At 40.8% G+C, this 12393-nt stretch overlaps 1 protein-coding gene across 3 annotated transcripts in view; it reads left to right on the plus strand.

Moving 5' to 3' along the window:
* The window catches only part of LOC115224757 (basement membrane-specific heparan sulfate proteoglycan core protein), a 369665-nt gene that overhangs the window by 80760 nt on the left and 276512 nt on the right, over positions 1 to 12393 (plus strand). The gene's annotated exons all lie outside the window — the stretch shown is intronic.

Consider the following 12393-nt stretch of genomic DNA (forward strand, 5'->3'; position numbering starts at 1 on the left):
CTCCTCGTCGACGTCCAGGTTCGCCCCGAGCTCGTCGTCCCCTCCACTAAACCCCTATAGAATGCTTTGGTTGTGTTGAAGTCACTTAAGGTCGACCCAGGACGGCAGAGTTGCTTGAGAGCAACGCGACACTCGCGGTGCCATTCGCCCTTCCTCGGCCTCTTTTAATCCACGACTGCAGTTCGGTCATGGAGACGAGCTGCGGGAAAGCGTGCCTCACAAACGGCGACCACACCTGTTCACCGTCGTCTACATAGAGCCAGAGATGTCGCAGTCTCAGCGCGTGTCTGCGCATCATCAACCACGGCATGCCCAGCCCTCCTTTTAACGGGTGTTGACAGCAAATGGATCGCTGACCATCGGGACGCATCCTTTCCACAAGAAGCGAAAGAGGATGCGTTGTAGTTTGGTGATGGTAGGGTCGGGACAAGGTACGACGACGGTAGTAGACAGGACGGTAGTAGATGACGGACGATGTACGTGTTCGCCACCTCCGCTCGACCTTTTAGGGACAGTTTCCTCTCGGCCCATTGCCGGGCGAGAGTGACCACCCTACTCGTTATCTCGTTCCAGTTCTTCTCCACTTGGAGGTCGGACCAAACCAGACCCCGAGCAACTCAAACCGGCCGTCGGTCCAGCGTCCCACGACGGAGGCGCTGGTGGGGGACGGCATGGGCTTGCTTCTCCAGGTGCCTAGTCGCAAGCCCACTGACTTTTCCGGTTGATTTTCGCTCCTGTCACCGCTTCGTAGTTTTTCAGTGTCTCGCCGACCAGCTCGATGTGCTCGTGGCTAGACACTATGACGGTGACGTCGTCCGCGTATGCAGACACGCTCGTCCCGCATCCCAATTCTCGCGGGATGCCCCTTAGAGTCGCCAGCTTCCGCAGTAGTAGGTGGCTCAAGAGTCAATACGTTATAGAAGCGCCGAGAGGGGGCATCCCTGACGGACCGAACGTGCAATGTCGAAAGGTCTCGATAGATGTCCATTTACGCGAATTACCGAACGGATGCCTCTGTACAAGGCAGCTATCCAGCCGCGGAAGACGGGACCGAAACCAGCCGCTCTCAGGACTGCCTCCAAGTATCGATGGTCTACCCTATCAAAGGCTTTTGATTGATCCAAGTTGATCAGGGCCCCACCCATGCCAGGTTCGTTAACTACCCTGTCTATGATGTAGCGCATCAGATGGAGGTGTCATGGATGGTCCGGCCTGGCACGGCGCATGTTTGCGCCTGTCGACCAGTTTCTCGATGACAAGCGCCAACCTCTTGGCTAGCACCTTGGCCAAAATTTTCAAGTCTGCATTAAGCAGAGTGATGGGCCTAAAGTTATCTATTACATTTCCCTTGTTTAGATCTTTCTTCAGCAGTGTTACGGCTCCTCGGCTCACAAAACCAGGAATGCTCCCGTTTTGCTGCCAGTTGCAGTACACCGCCGCCAAGAGATCTCCAAACAAGTCTGGCATACAATTGTAAAGCTCGTAGGGTAGACCATCCAAACCCGGTGATTTGTGTCCCTCGAGCATTCTGCCATCGCTTCCCGCACTTCCGCCGCCGTGATGGCACCTTCGCAGCACCCTGCCTTTCTTGTCGAGAGTCGTGGTAGGCTATGTAGGTAGGCACTGAAGTCCACCCTACGTTCTTGCCCTCCACTCGTTCCGAACAGTCGGGCAAAATGCTGCTGAAAGGCCTCACACATTTTACTTGGCTCGAGCAATTCGCGCCCCTGTTCATCTACCAGTGACCGAATGGTGGCTTTGTTGCCCTGTTGCGCCTCTGCCACCCGGGCCTCTCTCGCGGCTCCAACACCTTCGTTCCTTAGAGCACGCATCCTAGCTCTGACAGCACATCCTTCGTGTTTGGCGTTGAAGTGTTGGTCGAGGGCCAACCTCGCCGCCAAAACGTCGGATGCGATGCCGCTTCTAATTGCCTCTCTAGCTTCTTAACTAGCTCACCCTCTACTCTATTTCTATCTATGGCTAGTGCTTTGCTGTACCTAATCGCTTCTGCTTTTACTGCTCTCTTGAGGGCAAACCACCATTTGTTGTGATGATGGCTCCCGTCAAAGCCCTCTTTACTAGTGTGCTAATCCGGTCTCTGAAAACTTGTCTCGATGGGAAAGACGCGTTTAGTTTCCAGTATCCGGGACCCTGCCTAAGTGTCTTACCTAAGTCTAGCGTACATGTCACAAGTTTGTGATCCGTGTAGCTGACTATGTGGAATTGTGGACATCCTATGCTATCTCTATCTACTGTCCTACACAGTATCCTATCTAGATACGATCTCGACGACCCGATGCGGTTGCTCCATGTCCACGTTGGCGCATTCGGGTGGTCTAGTCGAAACCTGTCAGACAGTTGAAAGCGTCTGAGCAGGTCTCTGAGGCATTTGCATCCCCGTCTATTCCTATCTCTACCCACGTAGTCTACATGCGTGTCCAAGGTAGCATTCCAATCCCCCACTAAGAGTAAAGGACGAGACGTTCCCAAGAAAACTTCTAGACGTTGAAAGAAATCCGCCCGACCTGTTAAGGGCGGTGCGTAACTGATACGAGCCGAAAAGCGCACCCATTGCTGCCGTCGACATCCAGGAGACCAGTCTACCCTCCGGGTCTACGAATATTGTCCTTACATTGAGATCCAGACTCTTGTGAAAAAGTACCGCGGTGCCACTACCGCCCATTCTCGGCAGACAGGGGGAAAAATAAATGTTGAACTGTCCGCCAAACATGGTCTTTAGGGCCCGCGGATTGTGGAGTCTGGTCTCGCTTATGGCTATGATTTCTAACTTATGTGACTTTATGTCATTTAAGAGGTACCCTTGTTTCCAAGGGGACCCCAAGCCACGCGCATTTACACAACCAATCTTGATCATACTTCTAATGAATTAGAATACAGAGGGTTACTTACTGCTCGAAAGTTTTTGCTTTCTCCTCCGTTGGTTTGTCCTCGAGAAGATCCCAGAGTACAGTTTCTTTGTGAGATATTTTTGGCATTTACCAACCGCACTGGGGAAAATGCCTTTGAGTGTGTGGTGCAGACTTTTGGAGATGTGTATTATTTTGATGTGGTCTGGTGGTGTTGTGTATGGGTGGTTGTTTGTTTTTATGTCATCTTCTGTTATGTTTGTTTTTGATTGGATGTATTCCATCAAATTTGTGTTTTTGGTGTCTATGGCTGTGAGCATGTTTGCTGTATATGTTTTTGTGGTGTTGGTGTGGCTGTTGTTTGCGTTGGGTTTTGAAATGTCTTCGGGAGATGTATTTCCCCCTGCTTTGTTCGTGTTTGCATTTGGTGGTTGTGTTGTGTTTCTGCTCTTTATTTTCCTTCTTTTTGTAGCTATTTGCCATTCCTCACTGGTTTCGTCTTCCGACGAAATTTCTGAGGAATCAGAAGGGGGTAGGGGTATGTTGTGGGCTTCTATGTATGTCTGTGTAAGTGGTTGTGTTGTTGTTTTCGTTGTTGTTGGTTGTTGAGTGTTTGTGTGTGTTGAGTGCGGTATAAGGGATGGGGGATCAGTTTGTGTGTGTTTTCTTTGTTTTTCTGTTCCTTTGGGTTTTGCTGTTGATGGTAGTGTTGGTATTTTTCCAGGTGTCGAGTGGTTTTTGGTTGATGACGGATTAGCTTGGTGTGCTTCTCTTGTCGTCTTCTGTGATGGTGGTGTGGGTAGTAGAGCTTTTTTTCCGGAGTGCTTTGGTTGTGGTAGTGGTTGTTGTTGTTGCTCTTGGTGTGCAGTGGTTGGGCACGTCTTTTTCAAGTGTGTTTCGCTTCCACACAAATAGCAGCGTGGTCGCCTGCCCTCTACCACTATATAGAGTTGTAGCCTCCTGGCAGTTCTATAGCGGTGGGTATCTTCTCTCTTGCTGCTTCATCCAATTGAAGCAGGAATTCGATTGATTTGCCCACATAGTCTTTCTCTCCTAGAACCGCGATTTCCAGGATGTTTGTCTCTGACATTGTCTCTGACATTTCAAAGCAGATGGCAGAGACCACCCATTGTGTTCGACATCAAATGGTATGTTTTTTATTTGGACTTTCGTGACCCTTTGTTTAAATAGACTGGTATCATTACCAAGTCGTCCGAATGTAGCTCCATGTGGAAAAACGTTTTGCTAAACTTTCGTTGAGGAAACGTACTTGGACTGTACCAAATTTGTTTCCCCAACTGATATATTCCTTGGAGTCCCATACAGGACGAAGGCATTTATCGATTTTTTCCTGCGGTGCATTTTCTGTTCTTCTTGTTTTTTTGTTTATTACTTTATAAATTATTGTTTTTTTTGCGTGTTTTCCACGATATAGATAGATAGATAGATAGATAGATAGATAGATAGATACATAGATACATAGATAGATAGATAGATAGATAGATAGATAGATAGATAGATAGATAGATAGATATGTTTCTTTATTAGCCACACAGGGCTGCACACAGATAGAACAAATTACAAGGTAGAGCTTTTCTTTTGAAGGTATTAAAAAAAAAAAAAAAAAAAGGGAAGGGGGAGGTTCGATCAAAAGGGATCGTAAAAGGAGAGAAAGAGGACAAAAATAAGGGGGGTTAAAAAAAAAAAAAAAAAAAAAAGGGGGGGGGGAGAGGAAAAAAAAAAGATCAATAGGGATCGTTATCACAGAAATGTCAATATGAAGTGTAAAGGGGAGGACAGGTGAGGTTTACCCGTGGAAAGAAAAGCCTGCGGAAAAGACCACGGAACCTCGGTCAATGAAGTCACATTTTATATCTTTTTTTTTTTTTTTTTTTTTTTTGCAAATAAGCAACTCTCTGTTTTCGATTTCTGGGTTCATAGGACTATGCTCAAGGTGGCTTCGTCATTCATACGTGCCATTCTTGCTACATTCACCCATCTTTTTTTAAAACATTCGCTAGACAAAACTTGCCTCTCTACTGTCACTTTCCTTTTCAAGTGGTACTTGAAGAAGTTGATGAGAGATTGACCAGAGAGGAAAGTGTTTGTCTCCAATCCTTTCAGACGCGTCCACCAGATACATTCTTTCGCCATAGCCACAAGGATGATGAAAATAGCTCTTCCTTCCCGTTTGAAGGAAGGAGGCGTGACAATATTGACGATAGACTCAGCTGATAACCGACTCGTCCCACACGTGACAGCAGTTGTTCGACATAAGCCCACAGGTCTGGAAATTGTTGGACACTGAACGAGTGCGTGCAGAACGGTTTCGTCGCTCTGACCGCATCTCGGGCAGGTCGGCCCCGTGTTTCTCGAGCCGTGTCTGTAGAGCTTATCCCGAACGGGTAGCGCTTCTCGGTAGCACTGCCAGGCCAGGGATCTCTGGAAGTTGTCCATGGGCCCTGGCCCGAAAGTCGTCCCGAACAGGCGGGTCAGGTACTCCTCGTCGACGTCCAGGTTCGCCCCGAGCTCGTCGTCGTACCTCCCCTCCACTAAACCCCTATAGAATGCTTTGGTTGTGTTGAAGTCACTTAAGGTCGACCCAGGACGGCAGAGTTGCTTGAGAGCAACGCGACACTCGCGGTGCCATTCGCCCTTCCTTGGCCTCTTTTTGATCCACGACTGCAGTTCGGTCATGGAGACGAGCTGCGGGAAAGCGTGCCTCACAAACGGCGACCACACCTGTTCACCGTCGTCTACATAGAGCCAGAGATGTCGCAGTCTCAGCGCGTGTCTGCGCATCATCAACCACGGCATGCCCAGCCCTCCTTTTAACGGGTGTTGACAGCAAATGGATCGCCTGACCAGATAGATAGATAGATAGATAGATAGATAGATAGATAGATAGATAGATAGATAGATAAAGATTTTACTTAGGCATAGCCATAATGATAACCTGCTGTTAGAACTCAATATACATGTTTCAAATTAAATCATTAGTCGAGTACAGAGCATAATACAATACTAAATAAATAATAAAGGAACAGTAATTATGTATTCAACTTTATTATCTTACATCTATTTCTGCTATAAGATACAGTGCACTCAGAGTTGAGTGCTTGTGCGTCACCTTATGCCTTCCTCAGAGCTTTTAAAGTGAAGTGGAAGTATATTTGGGAAAGCATTTACACATGTTGAACAGATCACTGTTGAATATATATATATATATATTATGTCAGATTGAACAATAGAAGTTGAACATTAAAAATAACTAAAGAGGACGTACATATGGAATGTATTAGCTTGACACTCAATTAAGGTGGAAACAAGTGGGATTTTAACATTTCGAGGATAGCTTATCTGAAAGAGGAGAAAGGTAAAGTCCAGAGAAAGAAAAGTTCCATGAACAGCATGTGTATGGTTACATGGCTGAAGTGATCAGAAGTGAAAAGTAATGAAGTGGTTTTGTTGAGACAGGACCCTGTAGGTATATTATGGTGTTGCATTTGTCTGGTAAGTGTCTAGGTCAGAGTGTGTTGAGACTAAAACAGTTATTTCAATCATTTAAAGATTAGAATTTCTAGTCATTAGTGCTTGCAAATATAAGCAGTAAGGATGATATTAACAACCTTCAGTATTTGGCTAGACATATTCCAAGTGACACTAACATAGTACTTTCAATCAAATTTAATATTTTCTGAAAATTATCATTATCCACTTTCTCAGCCAGTTCCTCATTCTTTTCTGGTTCTGTATTCTTAGGATATAAAGCAGCTAAATGACAGTCATTAGATTGTTGGGGAGTTTATCTTTCAGTTCAGATGCTGCTAAAGTCAGTTTTTTCAATGAGATTTGGACATTTGGTTTCCATATAAAAGCCCAATTGGCACTAAGCAGTTAAGTCAGCCCATTGCAGTATTGTTTTTAATGTGCTAATTATGTCTTTTTTTAATGTACTACTATCATTTTGTCAAACATTATCTGTCATGAGAGAATTTTTTAACTGTTGCACAATTAAACAGAACATTTTACAAATTTACTATTAACCATCAATACAGTACATTATTTGAAATGCAGAGACCAATCATATAATCTATCTATAGAGCATTCTTATTTTATATCTATGGAAATTTAGTAGATAGTTTTTGAAGGTCTAGATTACTGTTATGTTGATAATTCTTTTGAAATAATTGGAACGAAGTTCATACTTTTTTTAACAATATGACTTATCAAACATAAAAAAATAAAAATGAGAAATTATTGTGAGTAAACAGCATAGAGATTTGTAAGATATTATCGGTATCGTAATTTCCGCTTTTTTGAACGCGGTATATGCCTCTGTGGTTGTAAGTATAGGAATCTGAAGAATTCAATAAATAAATTACTTGACATGCTCTTTCAGTTTGTGCTAACAAACCGAAGGAGTTCCTTATTTCTAAAGAAGTCTGTTTATATAAATCTTTACTTTCTCTCTCACACACACACATATATCGTCAAACCAAAATGTTTCTAGACAAAGCTTCACATTGTTAAAATAAGGGAGACTAGAAAACTATGATGTTCTTAATGAATTAAAAAAAAAACTCGAACCCGGGGAATCGAGTGGGGTGGTACGCACTATTATAAATAAACTAGGCATAGAAATGTCGAATTTTTCCTTATCTAAGTATTTTTCAGTTTCCACCACCATCACGATTTAAATGACACCAAATGTCATTCAGATTGCTAGAACTATGTTTAGAGTATTGAACATGATCTGTAAGTTTATTTGTATTGCAAAGTGTAATGAGAAGATTCATTTGCGATTAAATAAACAATTTTTACTTGACTCATATACTCTTTTTTTACTCTTTTTACTTGTTTCAGTCATTTGACTGCGGCCATGCTGGAGCACCGCCTTTTTCGTTCTGTGCTCAATTTTGCAAAAATCAACTTTAACAACTTTATGGTTAAAAACAATTTAACATATGAACATTAAAAGGGTTAATGAAGTAAACAGCAAGAATTTACTGAAGGCAGCTCAAGTGTATCTCTTCCTTTGGGCACATGGCCTTGATAAGAAAAAATAATTCCAGTTTGTCCTTTTTACAAAAAAAAGTTCCTCATACCTGACAAAGAAATTGCCTTGTTAACTTATGTTCCATTTAAAATTTAGTAGAAAAAGAAAACAACGAAAAAAATCTTACCTTGTTTCCGATCACTTGAGTGATGGCTTCGTCATAGAAATTGAAGAATTAATCTTCATTATATCTGAGTTATTCTACGATGACTTTTAGATTTTTATTTGTGAAATAAAAGTATCAAGATTCAAAAGTGTTATTGATAATATAATAATTACCAGCTGTCAAGGTAATCGTTTCAAAATATTGACAATATAACTGACCAACAAAAATATCGTCTGCTTTCAGCCAAAATGTCGGAGAACAGTATTAGGTCGTTTTTCTTTCCTTGTTTTTCTTGTTTTTTTTTAACGTTCACTATTGAAATTTTTAAAAAGTCAATTTTGATATTCTTGATTTCGTGATTAATAAAGTTCTTAAACTTTCCGTGGGATTTCGAATTGGGAATAAAATAAGCAGTAATAAAGTAATCAAAATCGACGAAATTAAGTATATGACTTCTCTTCGACACGGGCTTCTAAAATTATATGTATATAAATCTATTATGCACTTGCAATTTGTCCTTGATTCTAAAATGTTTCTTCATGCTTGACGAAGAGGTTCTCTCGTTAGTTTATAAATGTATTTTAGCTATTGACTGGTGAAAGTGGTCTAACTGGAAAGTGTAAATAGTGGGGAAAAAAGCACCTTACCCTCTCCGCGCATCTGCTGGAAAATGGCTTCGTCACTAAGAAAGAAGAGTTTTACGTAAATTATGCTTGGTTTATTTTTCAAAGAATTTCATATTTTAATTTGTGAAATATAAAACCCTGTCAAATAACCACAGAGATTATAGTTGCTTGGTATTATCAATAATACAATTGCCTAAAAGAATTATCGTCTGCATTCACTAAGAATAACGGAGATAGCCGATCCAGCTCTTGCAGTTTTGGGCCTCTTTTAAAGTGTTGAAAAATCCAATTTTAACATTATTTTCTCCGAGGTTAATAAAGTAATCCCTCTTTTTATAAGATTTAAAAGAGGTAAATCGACTTAGCTAAATCCCCCCTCTTTGACATTCAAACTTGTCGAAAGCTATTACTAGCACTTTCGTTATGTGTGATGGTTCCAAAAGCATTAATGGCGTCGTGCCATATTTATAAATTACTATTTGCACTCTTGAATGGGAGGTAGATTGACAGAATCAGTATGGATCCAGACAAAATAAATATATTGCAGTGTTTAATTTTATTTCTTCATAGTTTGAGTTCAGATCGTGTCAGGGTCGATTTAAACTCGCTAATTATTCTGGCGAAACATGCAGCCTTGTACCCTTGTTAGAACTCTTTATTATTATTTAGCACAAAGGCGGTAGATTAGCAGAATCATTCATACGGTATTTTTCTCTGACTCTTTCTGCTCGGTGTTTAAATACCGTCAAGTACTGAAGTCAAAATTGCTGGGCTTGTGCTTCTATGCGGAACTGTTATTTTAACGAGTTGTATTTATTTCTCCCCCGACGACATTATATATTTATGGCTACTTAGCCATTCAAGTGTGAATTATTATTATATCTTGACTTATGCAATTTACCCCATACAAGCGAACGACTATACATTGGCGATTGTGGAGGTGGTGATAAATGTCCGCCATTTGACAATGAGGTGTCAGTTGTTCGATTAACTGAATTGCCTTCTCTTGTATATTATGTAACAAGGCTGAACTTCTGGATGAGAGGTATAATCCACCCTACAGGCTTCTATACAATTTCTGTTTATCCAATTTCACTACAAGGTATATACATCAACCCAACACAAAATAAAATATTTGCTCACGATGTCACGCAATGGGATCGAACCTAGGACCTCATAGTTACAAAGCGAACTTTCATTCATCATCATCATCATTGTTCGACCGTGGTCGAGACAATGGAATTTACCATGCTACGCCAGACTTCACGGTCCTGATGAGGTGTTTGTTTGGTGTTGTTTGGTTGGGAGCTGACTCTTCTCCATCAGGTGATACCCGTCTGTTAAGATTGAGGGCATCACCGTCAATGGATGCTCTTAGAGGTGCAACGTGATCAGAGACAGGACCCGACAAAGCAGGGGCTGGACCTACACCCGCAGGTATACCATTAGGTCTGGTTCCCTGGGGAAGAGGAACCCTGGTGCAGTTAATTGTAAATTCAACTATGCGACACCAAATGATGATTGAGCAACGTAATCTCCTGAATCAACTGAGGAAGCTTCTAAACGGTCACTCGACCTGCTAGAAATAGTAGCTAAAAATCTCTCAAATCCTGTCATACTGTCTTAAAAGAAGGAAGGGTACTTTGAATAATGTCGTCTTATGTTTAAATAAAAGACGGAATGCCCTTTAGTCACATATCGGTGAGTCTGTATATAAATTCTTTAAAAAAATAAATAATAAATAAACGATTGGATAACAAGCAATAATGCTTCAGATATGTACATTTATTAATTATTGGTGATCTTACGGTTCGTAAGATCGCCTAATTATTTATTACACACACAAGAGAATAGAAATTCGAAAGGAAGGGGCAAGTCAAATTTAGCAACCCAGTACTTGATTAGTACCTGTTTTACCAACCGATGTTAAGTTGATCGCGGCAAGATTTAAACTCAGAACGTAAAGAACCAGAAGATGTAAGAGTCTGCCAATCTATCTTGTGTGTATATTTAACAATTTTTTTCTAAGAATAACATACGGAGTTGTGTAAAATATATATATTTAACTCAGTATCTGTCCAAAACGTTTTCGTGAGTTTGTCCGAGGAGTCCATATTTGTTTTCAGACATTTATTAACTCCGGTTTCATACGTTGTGAGTAATATAAAACTTACTTTTTGTAAGTCTTAAGTTATTCTGATGGCTGAAAAAATCTAGGAATGTGTATCATATATGATGTATGGACTTCATGCAAAGGATTAAAAAGGATACTAACTGTTTTATCCTAGAAATGATGTTTCCGGATTTCTTGTTTCATTGTCTATAATGGCGAAGTCCTTACGACATTGCATCAAACAATATTAGGCACTATTTGAATACAGTGGTCCCGATGCATCTACATAACAATATGTTTTTACAGTGCACACTCGTTAGGGTTACGTAAATGCGTCGGGACATCTGTATCTAAGAAGTACCCAATATTATCCTTGTTGAGCATATAACTATGTATTAGAAGCACCATTGTTTGTTTCTTTGGAGAACCCAATGACATTTCTGGTGTTTTTTTGGATTTGTAATCTATCTTCTGTTTCTGTTTTCTTTCGAATTTTACGGCTGGAGTATTCCATAGTAATTTTCGCGGTTTAAAAGTTGCCTTTTAATTATTACCTTTATTTTTAAAAACTTTCACTTTGTATAACCCCTCTGCTAGTGGTCTTAAATAACTCTCCTTCAATTATAATCCCACCTTCATCCATACATACATACGCACATACCATAATATTTGACATCTACATATAAATACTATTATATAACTTCATAAGTATGGAGCTTAAATTTTCTTTTTTAGCCGTAATTAATTATAAAACTGCTTGACAAGTTGCAAAAGTAAATGGACAATATAGCAGTAAAGATGACTCAAATAGAAGAAGCTGTATACATTTCCTCAACTATGCATCACACCAAGGAACACTGGTGTTCCTGTCTAAAAATCTTTGAGTCACCAGAAAACGCTAATGGCATGATTGCTAGAACTTCTATGATCCTCAAAGAATGACTCCCTACGGGAGACTTATATATATGAATTTCTATAATTTCTTTTATATCACTAAAATCGCCCTTGTAAGAAGCTAGTACTGATGTTTCAGACATCCTTGCATCAAAGACAAACATTGGGGACAAAGACACACACAGATATATATATATATATATATATATATATATATATATATATATATAAGCAATAACAAATCTCTGATTTTCTTATCACTAACTTATCATTTACACAAAGGGTTGACGAGGTCTAAAGACCCCGGAATATTGCTGGAGTTGTTGCCCTTACTTGATAAGATCAAATTAAAATATTAGCTATTGAGCTAATGTTTTTTCTCTATTCATTGCATAGATAATTATTAATTAATTAGATTATTTTTTCACTATTGTTGTGACCCCCTTTGGTCATGAATGACCATGGAATTGCACCTCAAAAGTTACCCTCCAAGGCACAAATCTGGGCAAGGTTGTTTATGGAAGACCAGCAGTCGCCCATGCATACCAACCTTCCCTCTCCACGCCACCAATGTTACCCAAGGGAAAGGCAAAGGCCGATACAGCTTGGCACCTGTGACATCACAGCTCATTTATTAATGTGCAAGTGGCCGAGCATTTCACAGACACATGTACCTTTAACGTAGATCTCGGGGAGATTCAGTGTGACACAGAGTGTGACAAGGCTGG

This window comes from Octopus sinensis, linkage group LG26, assembly GCF_006345805.1.
Source record: "Octopus sinensis linkage group LG26, ASM634580v1, whole genome shotgun sequence".
Classification (NCBI taxonomy): Eukaryota; Metazoa; Mollusca; class Cephalopoda; order Octopoda; family Octopodidae; genus Octopus; species Octopus sinensis.